Raw genomic sequence first — 21,389 nt, forward strand, 5'->3', positions numbered from 1 at the left:
TGAGCTTAAGTCAAAGTGGGAGGAGCTTAAGTCAAAGTGGGCGGAGCTTAAATTAAAGTGGGGGGAGCTTAAATCAAAGTGGGAGGAGCTTAAGTCAAAGTGGGCGGAGCTTAAGTCAAAGTGGGCGGAGCTTAAATCAAAGTGGGAGGAGCTTAAATCAAAGTGGGAGGAGCTTAAGTTAAAGTGGGAGGAGCTTAAAGCAAAGTGGGCGGAGCTTAAAGCAAAGTGGGCGGAGCTTGTGTAAAAGTGGGCGGAGCTTGTGTCAAAGTGGGCGGAGCTTGTGTCAAAGTGGGCGGAGCTTAAGTCAAAGTGGGCGGAGCTTGTGTCAAAGTGGGCGGAGCTTAAGTCAAAGTGGGCGGAGCTTGTGTAAAAGTGGGTGGAGCTTAAGTCAAAGTGGGCGGAGCTTAAGTCAAAGTGGGAGGAGCTTAAGTCAAAGTGGGAGGAGCTTAAATCAAAGTGGGAGGAGCTTAAGTGAAAGTGGGCGGAGCTTAAGTCAAAGTGGGAGGAGCTTAAGTCAAAGTGGGCGGAGCTTAAATCAAAGTGGGCGGAGCTTAAGTCAAAGTGGGCGGAGCTTAAATCAAAGTGGGAGGAGCTTAAATCAAAGTGGGAGGAGCTTAAGTCAAAGTGTGAGGAGCTTAAGTCAAAGTGGGAGGAGCTTAAGTCAAAGTGGGAGGAGCTTAGGTTAAAGTGGGCGGAGCTTAAGGCAAAGTGGGAGGAGCTTAAGTCAAAGTGGGAGGAGCTTAAGTCAAAGTGGGAGGAGCTTAAGTCAAAGTGGGAGGAGCTTAAGTCAAAGTGGGCGGAGCTTAAGTTAAAGTGGGAGGAGCTTAAGTCAAAGTGGGCGGAGCTTAAGTTAAAGTGGGAGGAGCTTAAAGCAAAGTGGGCGGAGCTTAAAGCAAAGTGGGCGGAGCTTATGTAAAAGTGGGCGGAGCTTGTGTCAAAGTGGGCGGAGCTTGTGTCAAAGTGGGCGGAGCTTGTGTCAAAGTGGGCGGAGCTTAAGTCAAAGTGGGCGGAGCTTGTGTCAAAGTGGGCGGAGCTTAAGTCAAAGTGGGAGGAGCTTAAATCAAAGTGGGAGGAGCTTAAATCAAAGTGGGAGGAGCTTAAATCAAAGTGGGAGGAGCTTAAGTCAAAGTGGGAGGAGCTTAAGTCAAAGTGGGAGGAGCTTAAGTCAAAGTGGGAGGAGCTTAAGTCAAAGCGGGCGGAGCTTAAATCAAAGTGGGCGGAGCTTAAGTCAAAGTGGGCGGAGCTTAAATCAAAGTGGGAGGAGCTTAAATCAAAGTGGGAGGAGCTTAAGTCAAAGTGGGCGGAGCTTAAACCAAAGTGGGAGGAGCTTAAATCAAAGTGGGAGGAGCTTAAGTCAAAGTGGGAGGAGCTTAAGTCAAAGTGGGAGGAGCTTAAGTCAAAGTGGGAGGAGCTTAGGTTAAAGTGGGCGGAGCTTAAGACAAAGTGGGAGGAGCTTAAGTCAAAGTGGGAGGAGCTTAAGTCAAAGTGGGAGGATCTTAAGTTAAAGTGGGCGGAGCTTAAGTCAAAGTGGGCGGAGCTTAAATCAAAGTGGGCGGAGCTTAAGTCAAAGTGGGCGGAGCTTAAATCAAAGTGGGAGGAGCTTAAATCAAAGTGGGCGGAGCTTAAACCAAAGTGGGAGGAGCTTAAATCAAAGTGGGAGGAGCTTACGTCAAAGTGGGAGGAGCTTAAGTCAAAGTGGGAGGAGCTTAAGTCAAAGTGGGCGGAGCTTAAGTCAAAGTGGGAGGAGCTTAAATCAAAGTGGGAGGAGCTTAAATCAAAGTGGGAGGAGCTTAAGTCAAAGTGGGAGGAGCTTAAGTCAAAGTGGGCGGAGCTTAAATCAAAGTGGGCGGAGCTTAAGTCAAAGTGGGCGGAGCTTAAATCAAAGTGGGAGGAGCTTAAATCAAAGTGGGAGGAGCTTAAGTCAAAGTGGGAGGAGCTTAAACCAAAGTGGGAGGAGCTTAAATCAAAGTGGGAGGAGCTTAAGTCAAAGTGGGAGGAGCTTAAGTCAAAGTGGGAGGAGCTTAAGACAAAGTGGGAGGAGCTTAAGTCAAAGTGGGAGGAGCTTAGGTTAAAGTGGGCGGAGCTTAAGACAAAGTGGGAGGAGCTTAAGTCAAAGTGGGAGGAGCTTAAGTCAAAGTGGGAGGATCTTAAGTTAAAGTGGGCGGAGCTTAAACCAAAGTGGGAGGAGCTTAAATCAAAGTGGGAGGAGCTTAAGTCAAAGTGGGCGGAGCTTAAATTAAAGTGGGAGGAGCTTAAATCAAAGTGGGAGGAGCTTAAGTCAAAGTGGGCGGAGCTTAAGTCAAAGTGGGAGGAGCTTAAATCAAAGTGGGAGGAGCTTAAATCAAAGTGGGAGGAGCTTAAGTCAAAGTGGGAGGAGCTTAAGTCAAAGTGGGAGGAGCTTAAGTCAAAGTGGGCGGAGCTTAAATCAAAGTGGGCGGAGCTTAAGTCAAAGTGGGCGGAGCTTAAATCAAAGTGGGAGGAGCTTAAATCAAAGTGGGAGGAGCTTAAGTCAAAGTGGGCGGCGCTTAAACCAAAGTGCGAGGAGCTTAAATCAAAGTGGGAGGAGCTTAAGTCAAAGTGGGAGGAGCTTAAGTCAAAGTGGGAGGAGCTTAAGTCAAAGTGGGAGGAGCTTAAGTCAAAGTGGGAGGAGCTTAGGTTAAAGTGGGCGGAGCTTAAGGCAAAGTGGGAGGAGCTTAAGTCAAAGTGGGCGGAGCTTAAATTAAAGTGGGAGGAGCTTAAGTCAAAGTGGGCGGAGCTTAAATCAAAGTGGGCGGAGCTTAAGTCAAAGTGGGCGGAGCTTAAATCAAAGTGGGAGGAGCTTAAATCAAAGTGGGAGGAGCTTAAGTCAAAGTGGGCGGCGCTTAAACCAAAGTGGGAGGAGCCTAAATCAAAGTGGGAGGAGCTTAAGTCAAAGTGGGAGGAGCTTAAGTCAAAGTGGGAGGAGCTTAAGTCAAAGTGGGAGGAGCTTAAGTCAAAGTGGGAGGAGCTTAGGTTAAAGTGGGCGGAGCTTAAGGCAAAGTGGGAGGAGCTTAAGTCAAAGTGGGAGGAGCTTAGGTTAAAGTGGGCGGAGCTTAAGGCAAAGTGGGAGGAGCTTAAGTCAAAGTGGGAGGAGCTTAAGTCAAAGTGGGAGGAGCTTAAGTCAAAGTGAGAGGAGCTTAAGTCAAAGTGGGCGGAGCTTAAGTTAAAGTGGGAGGAGCTTAAGTCAAAGTGGGCGGAGCTTAAGTTAAAGTGGGAGGAGCTTAAAGCAAAGTGGGCGGAGCTTAAAGCAAAGTGGGCGGAGCTTGTGTAAAAGTGGGCGGAGCTTGTGTCAAAGTGGGCGGAGCTTGTGTCAAAGTGGGCGGAGCTTAAGTCAAAGTGGGCGGAGCTTGTGTCAAAGTGGGCGGAGCTTAAGTCAAAGTGGGAGGAGCTTAAATCAAAGTGGGCGGAGCTTAAACCAAAGTGGGAGGAGCTTAAATCAAAGTGGGAGGAGCTTAAGTCAAAGTGGGAGGAGCTTAAGTCAAAGTGGGAGGAGCTTAAGTCAAAGTGGGAGCAGCTTAAGTCAAAGTGGGAGGAGCTTAGGTTAAAGTGGGCGGAGCTTAAGGCAAAGTGGGAGGAGCTTAAGTCAAAGTGGGAGGAGCTTAAGTCAAAGTGGGAGGAGCTTAAATCAAAGTGGGAGGAGCTTAAGTCAAAGTGGGAGGAGCTTAAGTCAAAGTGGGAGGAGCTTAAGTCAAAGTGGGCGGAGCTTAAATCAAAGTGGGCGGAGCTTAAGTCAAAGTGGGCGGAGCTTAAATCAAAGTGGGAGGAGCTTAAATCAAAGTGGGAGGAGCTTAAGTCAAAGTGGGAGGAGCTTAGGTTAAAGTGGGCGGAGCTTAAGGCAAAGTGGGAGGAGCTTAAGTCAAAGTGGGAGGAGCTTAAGTCAAAGTGGGAGGAGCTTAAGTCAAAGTGGGAGGAGCTTAAGTCAAAGTGGGCGGAGCTTAAGTTAAAGTGGGAGGAGCTTAAGTCAAAGTGGGCGGAGCTTAAGTTAAAGTGGGAGGAGCTTAAAGCAAAGTGGGCGTAGCTTAAAGCAAAGTGGGCGGAGCTTGTGTAAAAGTGGGCGGAGCTTGTGTCAAAGTGGGCGGAGCTTGTGTTAAAGTGGGCGGAGCTTGTGTCAAAGTGGGCGGAGCTTAAGTCAAAGTGGGCGGAGCTTGTGTAAAAGTGGGTGGAGCTTAAGTCAAAGTGGGCGGAGCTTAAGTCAAAGTGGGAGGAGCTTAAGTCAAAGTGGGAGGAGCTTAAATCTAAGTGGGAGGAGCTTAAGTGAAAGTGGGCGGAGCTTAAGTCAAAGTGGGAGGAGCTTAAGTCAAAGTGGGCGGAGCTTAAATCAAAGTGGGCGGAGCTTAAGTCAAAGTGGGCGGAGCTTAAATCAAAGTGGGAGGAGCTTAAATCAAAGTGGGAGGAGCTTAAGTCAAAGTGGGCGGCGCTTAAACCAAAGTGGGAGGAGCTTAAATCAAAGTGGGAGGAGCTTAAGTCAAAGTGGGAGGAGCTTAAGTCAAAGTGGGAGGAGCTTAAGTCAAAGTGGGAGGAGCTTAAGTCAAAGTGGGAGGAGCTTAGGTTAAAGTGGGCGGAGCTTAAGGCAAAGTGGGAGGAGCTTAAGTCAAAGTGGGAGGAGCTTAAGTCAAAGTGGGAGGAGCTTAAGTCAAAGTGGGAGGAGCTTAAGTCAAAGTGGGAGGAGCTTAAGTCAAAGTGGGAGGAGCTTAAGTCAAAGTGGGAGGAGCTTAAGTCAAAGTGGGAGGAGCTTAGGTTAAAGTGGGTGGAGCTTAAGGCAAAGTGGGAGGAGCTTAAGTCAAAGTGGGAGGAGCTTAAATCAAAGTGGGAGGAGCTTAAATCAAAGTGGGAGGAGCTTAAGTCAAAGTGGGAGGAGCTTAAGTCAAAGTGGGCGGAGCTTAAGTTAAAGTGGGAGGAGCTTAAAGCAAAGTGGGCGGAGCTTAAAGCAAAGTGGGCGGAGCTTGTGTAAAAGTGGGCGGAGCTTGTGTCAAAGTGGGCGGAGCTTGTGTCAAAGTGGGCGGAGCTTGTGTCAAAGTGGGCGGAGCTTAAGTCAAAGTGGGCGGAGCTTGTGTCAAAGTGGGCGGAGCTTAAGTCAAAGTGGGAGGAGCTTAAGTCAAAGTGAGAGGAACTTAAGTCAAAGTGGGAGGAGCTTAAATCAAAGTGGGCGGAGCTTAAACCAAAGTGGGAGGAGCTTAAATCAAAGTGGGAGGAGCTTAAGTCAAAGTGGGAGGAGCTTAAGTCAAAGTGGGAGGAGCTTAAGTCAAAGTGGGAGGAGCTTAAGTCAAAGTGGGAGGAGCTTAGGTTAAAGTGGGCGGAGCTTAAGGCAAAGTGGGAGGAGCTTAAGTCAAAGTGGGAGGAGCTTAAATCAAAGTGGGAGGAGCTTAAATCAAAGTGGGAGGAGCTTAAGTCAAAGTGGGAGGAGCTTAAGTCAAAGTGGGAGGAGCTTAAGTCAAAGTGGGCGGAGCTTAAATCAAAGTGGGCGGAGCTTAAGTCAAAGTGGGCGGAGCTTAAATCAAAGTGGGAGGAGCTTAAATCAAAGTGGGAGGAGCTTAAGTCAAAGTGGGATGAGCTTAAGTCAAAGTGGGAGGAGCTTAAGTCAAAGTGGGCGGAGCTTAAATTAAAGTGGGGGGAGCTTAAATCAAAGTGGGAGGAGCTTAAGTCAAAGTGGGCGGAGCTTAAGTCAAAGTGGGCGGAGCTTAAATCAAAGTGGGAGGAGCTTAAATCAAAGTGGGCGGAGCTTAAGTTAAAGTGGGAGGAGCTTAAAGCAAAGTGGGCGGAGCTTAAAGCAAAGTGGGCGGAGCTTAAATCAAAGTGGGAGGAGCTTAAGTCAAAGTGGGCGGAGCTTAAACCAAAGTGGGAGGAGCTTAAATCAAAGTGGGAGGAGCTTAAGTCAAAGTGGGAGGAGCTTAAGTCAAAGTGGGAGGAGCTTAAGTCAAAGTGGGAGCAGCTTAAGTCAAAGTGGGAGGAGCTTAGGTTAAAGTGGGCGGAGCTTAAGGCAAAGTGGGAGGAGCTTAAGTCAAAGTGGGAGGAGCTTAAGTCAAAGTGGGAGGAGCTTAAATCAAAGTGGGAGGAGCTTAAATCAAAGTGGGCGGAGATTAAGTCAAAGTGGGAGGAGCTTAAATCAAAGTGGGCGGAGATTAAGTCAAAGTGGGCGGAGCTTAAATCAAAGTGGGAGGAGCTTAAGTCAAAGTGGGCGGAGCTTAAACCAAAGTGGGAGGAGCTTAAATCAAAGTGGGAGGAGCTTAAGTCAAAGTGGGAGGAGCTTAAGTCAAAGTGGGAGGAGCTTAAGTCAAAGTGGGAGCAGCTTAAGTCAAAGTGGGAGGAGCTTAGGTTAAAGTGGGCGGAGCTTAAGGCAAAGTGGGAGGAGCTTAAGTCAAAGTGGGAGGAGCTTAAGTCAAAGTGGGAGGAGCTTAAATCAAAGTGGGAGGAGCTTAAATCAAAGTGGGAGGAGCTTAAGTCAAAGTGGGAGGAGCTTAAGTCAAAGTGGGAGGAGCTTAAGTCAAAGTGGGCGGAGCTTAAATCAAAGTGGGCGGAGCTTAAGTCAAAGTGGGCGGAGCTTAAATCAAAGTGGGAGGAGCTTAAATCAAAGTGGGAGGAGCTTAAGTCAAAGTGGGAGGAGCTTAGGTTAAAGTGGGCGGAGCTTAAGGCAAAGTGGGAGGAGCTTAAGTCAAAGTGGGAGGAGCTTAAGTCAAAGTGGGAGGAGCTTAAGTCAAAGTGGGAGGAGCTTAAGTCAAAGTGGGCGGAGCTTAAGTCAAAGTGGGAGGAGCTTAGGTTAAAGTGGGCGGAGCTTAAGGCAAAGTGGGAGGAGCTTAAGTCAAAGTGGGAGGAGCTTAAGTCAAAGTGGGAGGAGCTTAAGTCAAAGTGGGAGGAGCTTAAGTCAAAGTGGGAGGAGCTTAGGTTAAAGTGGGCGGAGCTTAAGGCAAAGTGGGAGGAGCTTAAGTCAAAGTGGGAGGAGCTTAAGTCAAAGTGGGAGGAGCTTAAGTCAAAGTGGGAGGAGCTTAAGTCAAAGTGGGAGGAGCTTAAGTCAAAGTGGGAGGAGCTTAAGTCAAAGTGGGAGGAGCTTAAGTCAAAGTGGGAGGAGCTTAGGTTAAAGTGGGTGGAGCTTAAGGCAAAGTGGGAGGAGCTTAAGTCAAAGTGGGAGGAGCTTAAATCAAAGTGGGAGGAGCTTAAATCAAAGTGGGAGGAGCTTAAGTCAAAGTGGGAGGAGCTTAAGTCAAAGTGGGCGGAGCTTAAGTTAAAGTGGGAGGAGCTTAAAGCAAAGTGGGCGGAGCTTAAAGCAAAGTGGGCGGAGCTTGTGTAAAAGTGGGCGGAGCTTGTGTCAAAGTGGGCGGAGCTTGTGTCAAAGTGGGCGGAGCTTGTGTCAAAGTGGGCGGAGCTTAAGTCAAAGTGGGCGGAGCTTGTGTCAAAGTGGGCGGAGCTTAAGTCAAAGTGGGAGGAGCTTAAGTCAAAGTGAGAGGAACTTAAGTCAAAGTGGGAGGAGCTTAAATCAAAGTGGGCGGAGCTTAAACCAAAGTGGGAGGAGCTTAAATCAAAGTGGGAGGAGCTTAAGTCAAAGTGGGAGGAGCTTAAGTCAAAGTGGGAGGAGCTTAAGTCAAAGTGGGAGGAGCTTAAGTCAAAGTGGGAGGAGCTTAAGTCAAAGTGGGAGGAGCTTAGGTTAAAGTGGGTGGAGCTTAAGGCAAAGTGGGAGGAGCTTAAGTCAAAGTGGGAGGAGCTTAAATCAAAGTGGGAGGAGCTTAAATCAAAGTGGGAGGAGCTTAAGTCAAAGTGGGAGGAGCTTAAGTCAAAGTGGGAGGAGCTTAAGTCAAAGTGGGCGGAGCTTAAGTCAAAGTGGGCGGAGCTTAAGTCAAAGTGGGCGGAGCTTAAATCAAAGTGGGAGGAGCTTAAGTCAAAGCGGGAGGAGCTTAAGTCAAAGTGGGCGGAGCTTAAAGCATAGTGGGCGGAGCTTAAGTCAAAGTGGGCGGAGCTTAAATCAAAGTGGGAGGAGCTTAAGTCAAAGCGGGAGGAGCTTAAGTCAAAGTGGGCGGAGCTTAAGTTAAAGTGGGAGGAGCTTAAGTCAAAGTGGGCGGAGCTTAAGTTAAAGTGGGAGGAGCTTAAAGCAAAGTGGGCGGAGCTTAAAGCAAAGTGGGCGGAGCTTGTGTAAAAGTGGGCGGAGCTTGTGTCAAAGTGGGCGGAGCTTGTGTCAAAGTGGGCGGAGCTTGTGTCAAAGTGGGCGGAGCTTAAGTCAAAGTGGGCGGAGCTTGTGTCAAAGTGGGCGGAGCTTAAGTCAAAGTGGGAGGAGCTTAAGTCAAAGTGAGAGGAACTTAAGTCAAAGTGGGAGGAGCTTAAATCAAAGTGGGCGGAGCTTAAACCAAAGTGGGAGGAGCTTAAATCAAAGTGGGAGGAGCTTAAGTCAAAGTGGGAGGAGCTTAAGTCAAAGTGGGAGGAGCTTAAGTCAAAGTGGGAGGAGCTTAAGTCAAAGTGGGAGGAGCTTAGGTTAAAGTGGGCGGAGCTTAAGGCAAAGTGGGAGGAGCTTAAGTCAAAGTGGGAGGAGCTTAAATCAAAGTGGGAGGAGCTTAAATCAAAGTGGGAGGAGCTTAAGTCAAAGTGGGAGGAGCTTAAGTCAAAGTGGGAGGAGCTTAAGTCAAAGTGGGCGGAGCTTAAATCAAAGTGGGCGGAGCTTAAGTCAAAGTGGGCGGAGCTTAAATCAAAGTGGGAGGAGCTTAAATCAAAGTGGGAGGAGCTTAAGTCAAAGTGGGATGAGCTTAAGTCAAAGTGGGAGGAGCTTAAGTCAAAGTGGGCGGAGCTTAAATTAAAGTGGGGGGAGCTTAAATCAAAGTGGGAGGAGCTTAAGTCAAAGTGGGCGGAGCTTAAGTCAAAGTGGGCGGAGCTTAAATCAAAGTGGGAGGAGCTTAAATCAAAGTGGGCGGAGCTTAAGTTAAAGTGGGAGGAGCTTAAAGCAAAGTGGGCGGAGCTTAAAGCAAAGTGGGCGGAGCTTAAATCAAAGTGGGAGGAGCTTAAGTCAAAGTGGGCGGAGCTTAAACCAAAGTGGGAGGAGCTTAAATCAAAGTGGGAGGAGCTTAAGTCAAAGTGGGAGGAGCTTAAGTCAAAGTGGGAGGAGCTTAAGTCAAAGTGGGAGCAGCTTAAGTCAAAGTGGGAGGAGCTTAGGTTAAAGTGGGCGGAGCTTAAGGCAAAGTGGGAGGAGCTTAAGTCAAAGTGGGAGGAGCTTAAGTCAAAGTGGGAGGAGCTTAAATCAAAGTGGGAGGAGCTTAAATCAAAGTGGGCGGAGATTAAGTCAAAGTGGGAGGAGCTTAAATCAAAGTGGGCGGAGATTAAGTCAAAGTGGGCGGAGCTTAAATCAAAGTGGGAGGAGCTTAAGTCAAAGTGGGCGGAGCTTAAACCAAAGTGGGAGGAGCTTAAATCAAAGTGGGAGGAGCTTAAGTCAAAGTGGGAGGAGCTTAAGTCAAAGTGGGAGGAGCTTAAGTCAAAGTGGGAGCAGCTTAAGTCAAAGTGGGAGGAGCTTAGGTTAAAGTGGGCGGAGCTTAAGGCAAAGTGGGAGGAGCTTAAGTCAAAGTGGGAGGAGCTTAAGTCAAAGTGGGAGGAGCTTAAATCAAAGTGGGAGGAGCTTAAATCAAAGTGGGAGGAGCTTAAGTCAAAGTGGGAGGAGCTTAAGTCAAAGTGGGAGGAGCTTAAGTCAAAGTGGGCGGAGCTTAAATCAAAGTGGGCGGAGCTTAAGTCAAAGTGGGCGGAGCTTAAATCAAAGTGGGAGGAGCTTAAATCAAAGTGGGAGGAGCTTAAGTCAAAGTGGGAGGAGCTTAGGTTAAAGTGGGCGGAGCTTAAGGCAAAGTGGGAGGAGCTTAAGTCAAAGTGGGAGGAGCTTAAGTCAAAGTGGGAGGAGCTTAAGTCAAAGTGGGAGGAGCTTAAGTCAAAGTGGGCGGAGCTTAAGTTAAAGTGGGAGGAGCTTAAGTCAAAGTGGGCGGAGCTTAAGTTAAAGTGGGAGGAGCTTAAAGCAAAGTGGGCGTAGCTTAAAGCAAAGTGGGCGGAGCTTGTGTAAAAGTGGGCGGAGCTTGTGTCAAAGTGGGCGGAGCTTGTGTTAAAGTGGGCGGAGCTTGTGTCAAAGTGGGCGGAGCTTAAGTCAAAGTGGGCGGAGCTTGTGTAAAAGTGGGTGGAGCTTAAGTCAAAGTGGGCGGAGCTTAAGTCAAAGTGGGAGGAGCTTAAGTCAAAGTGGGAGGAGCTTAAATCTAAGTGGGAGGAGCTTAAGTGAAAGTGGGCGGAGCTTAAGTCAAAGTGGGAGGAGCTTAAGTCAAAGTGGGCGGAGCTTAAATCAAAGTGGGCGGAGCTTAAGTCAAAGTGGGCGGAGCTTAAATCAAAGTGGGAGGAGCTTAAATCAAAGTGGGAGGAGCTTAAGTCAAAGTGGGCGGCGCTTAAACCAAAGTGGGAGGAGCTTAAATCAAAGTGGGAGGAGCTTAAGTCAAAGTGGGAGGAGCTTAAGTCAAAGTGGGAGGAGCTTAAGTCAAAGTGGGAGGAGCTTAAGTCAAAGTGGGAGGAGCTTAGGTTAAAGTGGGCGGAGCTTAAGGCAAAGTGGGAGGAGCTTAAGTCAAAGTGGGAGGAGCTTAAGTCAAAGTGGGAGGAGCTTAAGTCAAAGCGGGAGGAGCTTAAGTCAAAGTGGGCGGAGCTTAAGTTAAAGTGGGAGGAGCTTAAGTCAAAGTGGGCGGAGCTTAAGTTAAAGTGGGAGGAGCTTAAAGCAAAGTGGGCGGAGCTTAAAGCAAAGTGGGCGGAGCTTGTGTAAAAGTGGGCGGAGCTTGTGTCAAAGTGGGCGGAGCTTGTGTCAAAGTGGGCGGAGCTTGTGTCAAAGTGGGCGGAGCTTAAGTCAAAGTGGGCGGAGCTTGTGTCAAAGTGGGCGGAGCTTAAGTCAAAGTGGGAGGAGCTTAAGTCAAAGTGAGAGGAACTTAAGTCAAAGTGGGAGGAGCTTAAATCAAAGTGGGCGGAGCTTAAACCAAAGTGGGAGGAGCTTAAATCAAAGTGGGAGGAGCTTAAGTCAAAGTGGGAGGAGCTTAAGTCAAAGTGGGAGGAGCTTAAGTCAAAGTGGGAGGAGCTTAAGTCAAAGTGGGAGGAGCTTAAGTCAAAGTGGGCGGAGCTTAAGTCAAAGTGGGCGGAGCTTAAGTCAAAGTGGGCGGAGCTTAAATCAAAGTGGGAGGAGCTTAAGTCAAAGCGGGAGGAGCTTAAGTCAAAGTGGGCGGAGCTTAAAGCATAGTGGGCGGAGCTTAAGTCAAAGTGGGCGGAGCTTAAATCAAAGTGGGAGGAGCTTAAGTCAAAGCGGGAGGAGCTTAAGTCAAAGTGGGCGGAGCTTAAGTTAAAGTGGGAGGAGCTTAAGTCAAAGTGGGCGGAGCTTAAGTTAAAGTGGGAGGAGCTTAAAGCAAAGTGGGCGGAGCTTAAAGCAAAGTGGGCGGAGCTTGTGTAAAAGTGGGCGGAGCTTGTGTCAAAGTGGGCGGAGCTTGTGTCAAAGTGGGCGGAGCTTGTGTCAAAGTGGGCGGAGCTTAAGTCAAAGTGGGCGGAGCTTGTGTCAAAGTGGGCGGAGCTTAAGTCAAAGTGGGAGGAGCTTAAGTCAAAGTGAGAGGAACTTAAGTCAAAGTGGGAGGAGCTTAAATCAAAGTGGGCGGAGCTTAAACCAAAGTGGGAGGAGCTTAAATCAAAGTGGGAGGAGCTTAAGTCAAAGTGGGAGGAGCTTAAGTCAAAGTGGGAGGAGCTTAAGTCAAAGTGGGAGGAGCTTAAGTCAAAGTGGGAGGAGCTTAGGTTAAAGTGGGCGGAGCTTAAGGCAAAGTGGGAGGAGCTTAAGTCAAAGTGGGAGGAGCTTAAATCAAAGTGGGAGGAGCTTAAATCAAAGTGGGAGGAGCTTAAGTCAAAGTGGGAGGAGCTTAAGTCAAAGTGGGAGGAGCTTAAGTCAAAGTGGGCGGAGCTTAAATCAAAGTGGGCGGAGCTTAAGTCAAAGTGGGCGGAGCTTAAATCAAAGTGGGAGGAGCTTAAATCAAAGTGGGAGGAGCTTAAGTCAAAGTGGGATGAGCTTAAGTCAAAGTGGGAGGAGCTTAAGTCAAAGTGGGCGGAGCTTAAATTAAAGTGGGGGGAGCTTAAATCAAAGTGGGAGGAGCTTAAGTCAAAGTGGGCGGAGCTTAAGTCAAAGTGGGCGGAGCTTAAATCAAAGTGGGAGGAGCTTAAATCAAAGTGGGCGGAGCTTAAGTTAAAGTGGGAGGAGCTTAAAGCAAAGTGGGCGGAGCTTAAAGCAAAGTGGGCGGAGCTTGTGTAAAAGTGGGCGGAGCTTGTGTCAAAGTGGGCGGAGCTTGTGTCAAAGTGGGCGGAGCTTAAGTCAAAGTGGGCGGAGCTTGTGTCAAAGTGGGCGGAGCTTAAGTCAAAGTGGGCGGAGCTTGTGTAAAAGTGGGTGGAGCTTAAGTCAAAGTGGGCGGAGCTTAAGTCAAAGTGGGAGGAGCTTAAGTCAAAGTGGGAGGAGCTTAAATCAAAGTGGGAGGAGCTTAAGTGAAAGTGGGCGGAGCTTAAGTCAAAGTGGGAGGAGCTTAAGTCAAAGTGGGCGGAGCTTAAATCAAAGTGGGCGGAGCTTAAGTCAAAGTGGGCGGAGCTTAAATCAAAGTGGGAGGAGCTTAAATCAAAGTGGGAGGAGCTTAAGTCAAAGTGTGAGGAGCTTAAGTCAAAGTGGGAGGAGCTTAAGTCAAAGTGGGAGGAGCTTAGGTTAAAGTGGGCGGAGCTTAAGGCAAAGTGGGAGGAGCTTAAGTCAAAGTGGGAGGAGCTTAAGTCAAAGTGGGAGGAGCTTAAGTCAAAGTGGGAGGAGCTTAAGTCAAAGTGGGCGGAGCTTAAGTTAAAGTGGGAGGAGCTTAAGTCAAAGTGGGCGGAGCTTAAGTTAAAGTGGGAGGAGCTTAAAGCAAAGTGGGCGGAGCTTAAAGCAAAGTGGGCGGAGCTTATGTAAAAGTGGGCGGAGCTTGTGTCAAAGTGGGCGGAGCTTGTGTCAAAGTGGGCGGAGCTTGTGTCAAAGTGGGCGGAGCTTAAGTCAAAGTGGGCGGAGCTTGTGTCAAAGTGGGCGGAGCTTAAGTCAAAGTGGGAGGAGCTTAAATCAAAGTGGGAGGAGCTTAAATCAAAGTGGGAGGAGCTTAAATCAAAGTGGGAGGAGCTTAAGTCAAAGTGGGAGGAGCTTAAGTCAAAGTGGGAGGAGCTTAAGTCAAAGTGGGAGGAGCTTAAGTCAAAGCGGGCGGAGCTTAAATCAAAGTGGGCGGAGCTTAAGTCAAAGTGGGCGGAGCTTAAATCAAAGTGGGAGGAGCTTAAATCAAAGTGGGAGGAGCTTAAGTCAAAGTGGGCGGAGCTTAAACCAAAGTGGGAGGAGCTTAAATCAAAGTGGGAGGAGCTTAAGTCAAAGTGGGAGGAGCTTAAGTCAAAGTGGGAGGAGCTTAAGTCAAAGTGGGAGGAGCTTAGGTTAAAGTGGGCGGAGCTTAAGACAAAGTGGGAGGAGCTTAAGTCAAAGTGGGAGGAGCTTAAGTCAAAGTGGGAGGATCTTAAGTTAAAGTGGGCGGAGCTTAAGTCAAAGTGGGCGGAGCTTAAATCAAAGTGGGCGGAGCTTAAGTCAAAGTGGGCGGAGCTTAAATCAAAGTGGGAGGAGCTTAAATCAAAGTGGGCGGAGCTTAAACCAAAGTGGGAGGAGCTTAAATCAAAGTGGGAGGAGCTTACGTCAAAGTGGGAGGAGCTTAAGTCAAAGTGGGAGGAGCTTAAGTCAAAGTGGGAGGAGCTTAAGTCAAAGTGGGAGGAGCTTAGGTTAAAGTGGGCGGAGCTTAAGGCAAAGTGGGATGAGCTTAAGTCAAAGTGGGAGGAGCTTAAGTCAAAGTGGGAGGAGCTTAAGTCAAAGTGGGAGGAGCTTAAGTCAAAGTGGGTGGAGCTTAAGTTAAAGTGGGAGGAGCTTAAGTCAAAGTGGGCGGAGCTTAAGTTAAAGTGGGAGGAGCTTAAATCAAAGTGGGAGGAGCTTAAGTCAAAGTGGGCGGAGCTTAAGTCAAAGTGGGAGGAGCTTAAATCAAAGTGGGAGGAGCTTAAGTCAAAGTGGGCGGAGCTTAAGTCAAAGTGGGCGGAGCTTAAACCAAAGTGGGAGGAGCTTAAATCAAAGTGGGAGGAGCTTAAGTCAAAGTGGGCGGAGCTTAAATTAAAGTGGGAGGAGCTTAAATCAAAGTGGGAGGAGCTTAAGTCAAAGTGGGCGGAGCTTAAGTCAAAGTGGGAGGAGCTTAAATCAAAGTGGGAGGAGCTTAAATCAAAGTGGGAGGAGCTTAAGTCAAAGTGGGAGGAGCTTAAGTCAAAGTGGGAGGAGCTTAAGTCAAAGTGGGCGGAGCTTAAACCAAAGTGGGAGGAGCTTAAATCAAAGTGGGAGGAGCTTAAGTCAAAGTGGGCGGAGCTTAAATTAAAGTGGGAGGAGCTTAAATCAAAGTGGGAGGAGCTTAAGTCAAAGTGGGCGGAGCTTGTGTCAAAGTGGGCGGAGCTTAAGTCAAAGTGGGCGGAGCTTGTGTCAAAGTGGGCGGAGCTTAAGTCAAAGTGGGAGGAGCTTAAGTCAAAGTGGGAGGAGCTTAAGTCAAAGTGGGCGGAGCTTAAATCAAAGTGGGCGGAGCTTAAGTCAAAGTGGGCGGAGCTTAAATCAAAGTGGGAGGAGCTTAAATCAGAGTGGGAGGAGCTTAAGTCAAAGTGGGCGGCGCTTAAACCAAAGTGGGAGGAGCTTAAATCAAAGTGGGAGGAGCTTAAGTCAAAGTGGGAGGAGCTTAAGTCAAAGTGGGAGGAGCTTAAGTCAAAGTGGGAGGAGCTTAAGTCAAAGTGGGAGGAGCTTAGGTTAAAGTGGGCGGAGCTTAAGGCAAAGTGGGAGGAGCTTAAGTCAAAGTGGGAGGAGCTTAAATCAAAGTGGGAGGAGCTTAAGTCAAAGTGGGCGGAGCTTAAACCAAAGTGGGAGGAGCTTAAATCAAAGTGGGAGGAGCTTAAGTTAAAGTGGGCGGAGCTTAAACCAAAGTGGGAGGAGCTTAAATCAAAGTGGGAGGAGCTTAAATCAAAGTGGGAGGAGCTTAAGTCAAAGTGGGAGGAGCTTAAGTCAAAGTGGGAGGAGCTTAAGTCAAAGTGGGCGGAGCTTAAATCAAAGTGGGCGGAGCTTAAGTCAAAGTGGGCGGAGCTTAAATCAAAGTGGGAGGAGCATAAATCAAAGTGGGAGGAGCTTAAGTCAAAGTGGGCGGAGCTTAAACCAAAGTGGGAGGAGCTTAAATCAAAGTGGGAGGAGCTTAAGTCAAAGTGGGAGGAGCTTAAGTCAAAGTGGGAGGAGCTTAAGTCAAAGTGGGAGGAGCTTAAGTCAAAGTGGGAGGAGCTTAGGTTAAAGTGGGCGGAGCTTAAGACAAAGTGGGAGGAGCTTAAGTCAAAGTGGGAGGAGCTTAAGTCAAAGTGGGAGGATCTTAAGTTAAAGTGGGCGGAGCTTAAACCAAAGTGGGAGGAGCTTAAATCAAAGTGGGAGGAGCTTAAGTCAAAGTGGGCGGAGCTTAAATTAAAGTGGGGGGAGCTTAAATCAAAGTGGGAGGAGCTTAAGTCAAAGTGGGCGGAGCTTAAGTCAAAGTGGGCGGAGCTTAAATCAAAGTGGGAGGAGCTTAAATCAAAGTGGGAGGAGCTTAAGTCAAAGTGGGAGGAGCTTAAGTCAAAGTGGGAGGAGCTTAAATCAAAGTGGGCGGAGCTTAAATCAAAGTGGGCGGAGCTTAAGTCAAAGTGGGCGGAGCTTAAATCAAAGTGGGAGGAGCTTAAATCAAAGTGGGCGGAGCTTAAACCAAAGTGGGAGGAGCTTAAATCAAAGTGGGAGGAGCTTAAATCAAAGTGGGAGGAGCTTAAGTCAAAGTGGGAGGAGCTTAAATTAAAGTGGGAGGACCTTAAGTCAAAGTGGGAGGAGCTTAAATCAAAGTGGGAGGAGCTTAAGTCAAAGTGGGCGGAGCTTAAGTGGGAGTGGGAGTGGCTTAGACCGTTAGTGGGCGGAGCTTGTGTCAAAAGTGGGCGGAGCTTGTGTCAAAGTGGGCGGAGCTTAAGTGGGAGTGGGAGTGGCTTAGACATTTAGTGGGCGGAGCTTGTGTCAAAGTGGGAGTGGCTTAATTGATTAATTCCAATTTTCTTTCATTTGCCAACAAACGACCTACCTAGACTGTACGCAGTTGCACCCTAGGATGAAAGCCTAGGATGAAAAACAGAAATCGGTGCCAGAAAGTCCCAGTCACCCAAAAATCGGCACCGTGAAGCGTCACAGGGGTCCGGTCGCGTGCCCCGAGTTTCGAGGCGCTAGCTCAAACGGTCGCTCCGTGGCGCCCCCTTTAATTACGGATTTCGCACTTACGTCAAAGCTCCCCGTTTGGGCCACGAATGGCCGATCAAGCCGAAACTCTGGGTAAACACTTGTCTCACCGAGATGTTCGACATATGTGAAAACCAGACTTCTAGCTCACAGCTAGGAGGGGAGTTATGAATTCTCTGCACTTACGAATGGCCGATCAAGCCGAAACGTTGGGTAAACACTTGTCTCACCAAGATGTTCGACATATGTGAAAACCAGACCTCTAGCTCACTCAGGAGGGGAGTTATAAGTAATGAGCTTAAGTCAAAGTGGGCGGAGCTTAAATCAAAGTGGGCGGAGCTTAAATCAAAGCGGGAGGAGCTAAAATCAAAGTGGGCGGAGCTTAAGTCAAAGTGGGCGGAGCTTAAATCAAAGTGGGAGGAGCTTAAGTCAAAGTGGGCGGAGCTTAAATCAAAGTGGGCGGAGCTTAAGTCAAAGTGGGAGGAGCTTAAGTCAAAGTGAGAGGAACTTAAGTCAAAGTGGGAGGAGCTTAAATCAAAGTGGGCGGAGCTTAAACCAAAGTGGGAGGAGCTTAAATCAAAGTGGGAGGAGCTTAAGTCAAAGTGGGAGGAGCTTAAGTCAAAGTGGGAGGAGCTTAAGTCAAAGTGGGAGGAGCTTAAGTCAAAGTGGGAGGAGCTTAGGTTAAAGTGGGCGGAGCTTAAGGCAAAGTGGGAGGAGCTTAAGTCAAAGTGGGAGGAGCTTAAATCAAAGTGGGAGGAGCTTAAATCAAAGTGGGAGGAGCTTAAGTCAAAGTGGGAGGAGCTTAAGTCAAAGTGGGAGGAGCTTAAGTCAAAGTGGGCGGAGCTTAAATCAAAGTGGGCGGAGCTTAAGTCAAAGTGGGCGGAGCTTAAATCAAAGTGGGAGGAGCTTAAATCAAAGTGGGAGGAGCTTAAGTCAAAGTGGGATGAGCTTAAGTCAAAGTGGGAGGAGCTTAAGTCAAAGTGGGCGGAGCTTAAATTAAAGTGGGGGGAGCTTAAATCAAAGTGGGAGGAGCTTAAGTCAAAGTGGGCGGAGCTTAAGTCAAAGTGGGCGGAGCTTAAATCAAAGTGGGAGGAGCTTAAATCAAAGTGGGCGGAGCTTAAGTTAAAGTGGGAGGAGCTTAAAGCAAAGTGGGCGGAGCTTAAAGCAAAGTGGGCGGAGCTTAAATCAAAGTGGGAGGAGCTTAAGTCAAAGTGGGCGGAGCTTAAACCAAAGTGGGAGGAGCTTAAATCAAAGTGGGAGGAGCTTAAGTCAAAGTGGGAGGAGCTTAAGTCAAAGTGGGAGGAGCTTAAGTCAAAGTGGGAGCAGCTTAAGTCAAAGTGGGAGGAGCTTAGGTTAAAGTGGGCGGAGCTTAAGGCAAAGTGGGAGGAGCTTAAGTCAAAGTGGGAGGAGCTTAAGTCAAAGTGGGAGGAGCTTAAATCAAAGTGGGAGGAGCTTAAATCAAAGTGGGCGGAGATTAAGTCAAAGTGGGAGGAGCTTAAATCAAAGTGGGCGGAGATTAAGTCAAAGTGGGCGGAGCTTAAATCAAAGTGGGAGGAGCTTAAGTCAAAGTGGGCGGAGCTTAAACCAAAGTGGGAGGAGCTTAAATCAAAGTGGGAGGAGCTTAAGTCAAAGTGGGAGGAGCTTAAGTCAAAGTGGGAGGAGCTTAAGTCAAAGTGGGAGCAGCTTAAGTCAAAGTGGGAGGAGCTTAGGTTAAAGTGGGCGGAGCTTAAGGCAAAGTGGGAGGAGCTTAAGTCAAAGTGGGAGGAGCTTAAGTCAAAGTGGGAGGAGCTTAAATCAAAGTGGGAGGAGCTTAAATCAAAGTGGGAGGAGCTTAAGTCAAAGTGGGAGGAGCTTAAGTCAAAGTGGGAGGAGCTTAAGTCAAAGTGGGCGGAGCTTAAATCAAAGTGGGCGGAGCTTAAGTCAAAGTGGGCGGAGCTTAAATCAAAGTGGGAGGAGCTTAAATCAAAGTGGGAGGAGCTTAAGTCAAAGTGGGAGGAGCTTAGGTTAAAGTGGGCGGAGCTTAAGGCAAAGTGGGAGGAGCTTAAGTCAAAGTGGGAGGAGCTTAAGTCAAAGTGGGAGGAGCTTAAGTCAAAGTGGGAGGAGCTTAAGTCAAAGTGGGCGGAGCTTAAGTTAAAGTGGGAGGAGCTTAAGTCAAAGTGGGCGGAGCTTAAGTTAAAGTGGGAGGAGCTTAAAGCAAAGTGGGCGTAGCTTAAAGCAAAGTGGGCGGAGCTTGTGTAAAAGTGGGCGGAGCTTGTGTCAAAGTGGGCGGAGCTTGTGTTAAAGTGGGCGGAGCTTGTGTCAAAGTGGGCGGAGCTTAAGTCAAAGTGGGCGGAGCTTGTGTAAAAGTGGGTGGAGCTTAAGTCAAAGTGGGCGGAGCTTAAGTCAAAGTGGGAGGAGCTTAAGTCAAAGTGGGAGGAGCTTAAATCTAAGTGGGAGGAGCTTAAGTGAAAGTGGGCGGAGCTTAAGTCAAAGTGGGAGGAGCTTAAGTCAAAGTGGGCGGAGCTTAAATCAAAGTGGGCGGAGCTTAAGTCAAAGTGGGCGGAGCTTAAATCAAAGTGGGAGGAGCTTAAATCAAAGTGGGAGGAGCTTAAGTCAAAGTGGGCGGCGCTTAAACCAAAGTGGGAGGAGCTTAAATCAAAGTGGGAGGAGCTTAAGTCAAAGTGGGAGGAGCTTAAGTCAAAGTGGGAGGAGCTTAAGTCAAAGTGGGAGGAGCTTAAGTCAAAGTGGGAGGAGCTTAGGTTAAAGTGGGCGGAGCTTAAGGCAAAGTGGGAGGAGCTTAAGTCAAAGTGGGAGGAGCTTAAGTCAAAGTGGGAGGAGCTTAAGTCAAAGCGGGAGGAGCTTAAGTCAAAGTGGGCGGAGCTTAAGTTAAAGTGGGAGGAGCTTAAGTCAAAGTGGGCGGAGCTTAAGTTAAAGTGGGAGGAGCTTAAAGCAAAGTGGGCGGAGCTTAAAGCAAAGTGGGCGGAGCTTGTGTAAAAGTGGGCGGAGCTTGTGTCAAAGTGGGCGGAGCTTGTGTCAAAGTGGGCGGAGCTTGTGTCAAAGTGGGCGGAGCTTAAGTCAAAGTGGGCGGAGCTTGTGTCAAAGTGGGCGGAGCTTAAGTCAAAGTGGGAGGAGCTTAAGTCAAAGTGAGAGGAACTTAAGTCAAAGTGGGAGGAGCTTAAATCAAAGTGGGCGGAGCTTAAACCAAAGTGGGAGGAGCTTAAATCAAAGTGGGAGGAGCTTAAGTCAAAGTGGGAGGAGCTTAAGTCAAAGTGGGAGGAGCTTAAGTCAAAGTGGGAGGAGCTTAAGTCAAAGTGGGAGGAGCTTAAGTCAAAGTGGGAGGAGCTTAGGTTAAAGTGGGTGGAGCTTAAGGCAAAGTGGGAGGAGCTTAAGTCAAAGTGGGAGGAGCTTAAATCAAAGTGGGAGGAGCTTAAATCAAAGTGGGAGGAGCTTAAGTCAAAGTGGGAGGAGCTTAAGTCAAAGTGGGAGGAGCTTAAGTCAAAGTGGGCGGAGCTTAAGTCAAAGTGGGCGGAGCTTAAGTCAAAGTGGGCGGAGCTTAAATCAAAGTGGGAGGAGCTTAAGTCAAAGCGGGAGGAGCTTAAGTCAAAGTGGGCGGAGCTTAAGTTAAAGTGGGAGGAGCTTAAGTCAAAGTGGGCGGAGCTTAAGTTAAAGTGGGAGGAGCTTAAAGCAAAGTGGGCGGAGCTTAAAGCAAAGTGGGCGGAGCTTGTGTAAAAGTGGGCGGAGCTTGTGTCAAAGTGGGCGGAGCTTGTGTCAAAGTGGGCGGAGCTTGTGTCAAAGTGGGCGGAGCTTAAGTCAAAGTGGGCGGAGCTTGTGTCAAAGTGGGCGGAGCTTAAGTCAAAGTGGGAGGAGCTTAAGTCAAAGTGAGAGGAACTTAAGTCAAAGTGGGAGGAGCTTAAATCAAAGTGGGCGGAGCTTAAGTCAAAGTGGGCGGAGCTTAAATCAAAGTGGGAGGAGCTTAAATCAAAGTGGGAGGAGCTTAAGTCAAAGTGGGATGAGCTTAAGTCAAAGTGGGAGGAGCTTAAGTCAAAGTGGGCGGAGCTTAAATTAAAGTGGGGGGAGCTTAAATCAAAGTGGGAGGAGCTTAAGTCAAAGTGGGCGGAGCTTAAGTCAAAGTGGGCGGAGCTTAAATCAAAGTGGGAGGAGCTTAAATCAAAGTGGGAGGAGCTTAAGTTAAAGTGGGAGGAGCTTAAAGCAAAGTGGGCGGAGCTTAAAGCAAAGTGGGCGGAGCTTGTGTAAAAGTGGGCGGAGCTTGTGTCAAAGTGGGCGGAGCTTGTGTCAAAGTGGGCGGAGCTTAAGTCAAAGTGGGCGGAGCTTGTGTCAAAGTGGGCGGAGCTTAAGTCAAAGTGGGCGGAGCTTGTGTAAAAGTGGGTGGAGCTTAAGTCAAAGTGGGCGGAGCTTAAGTCAAAGTGGGAGGAGCTTAAGTCAAAGTGGGAGGAGCTTAAATCAAAGTGGGAGGAGCTTAAGTGAAAGTGGGCGGAGCTTAAGTCAAAGTGGGAGGAGCTTAAGTCAAAGTGGGCGGAGCTTAAATCAAAGTGGGCGGAGCTTAAGTCAAAGTGGGCGGAGCTTAAATCAAAGTGGGAGGAGCTTAAATCAAAGTGGGAGGAGCTTAAGTCAAAGTGTGAGGAGCTTAAGTCAAAGTGGGAGGAGCTTAAGTCAAAGTGGGAGGAGCTTAGGTTAAAGTGGGCGGAGCTTAAGGCAAAGTGGGAGGAGCTTAAGTCAAAGTGGGAGGAGCTTAAGTCAAAGTGGGAGGAGCTTAAGTCAAAGTGGGAGGAGCTTAAGTCAAAGTGGGCGGAGCTTAAGTTAAAGTGGGAGGAGCTTAAGTCAAAGTGGGCGGAGCTTAAGTTAAAGTGGGAGGAGCTTAAAGCAAAGTGGGCGGAGCTTAAAGCAAAGTGGGCGGAGCTTATGTAAAAGTGGGCGGAGCTTGTGTCAAAGTGGGCGGAGCTTGTGTCAAAGTGGGCGGAGCTTGTGTCAAAGTGGGCGGAGCTTAAGTCAAAGTGGGCGGAGCTTGTGTCAAAGTGGGCGGAGCTTAAGTCAAAGTGGGAGGAGCTTAAATCAAAGTGGGAGGAGCTTAAATCAA

This window comes from Nansenia antarctica (assembly GCF_963989245.1).
Source record: "Nansenia antarctica genome assembly, chromosome: 12".
NCBI classification, from domain to species: domain Eukaryota; kingdom Metazoa; phylum Chordata; class Actinopteri; order Argentiniformes; family Microstomatidae; genus Nansenia; species Nansenia antarctica.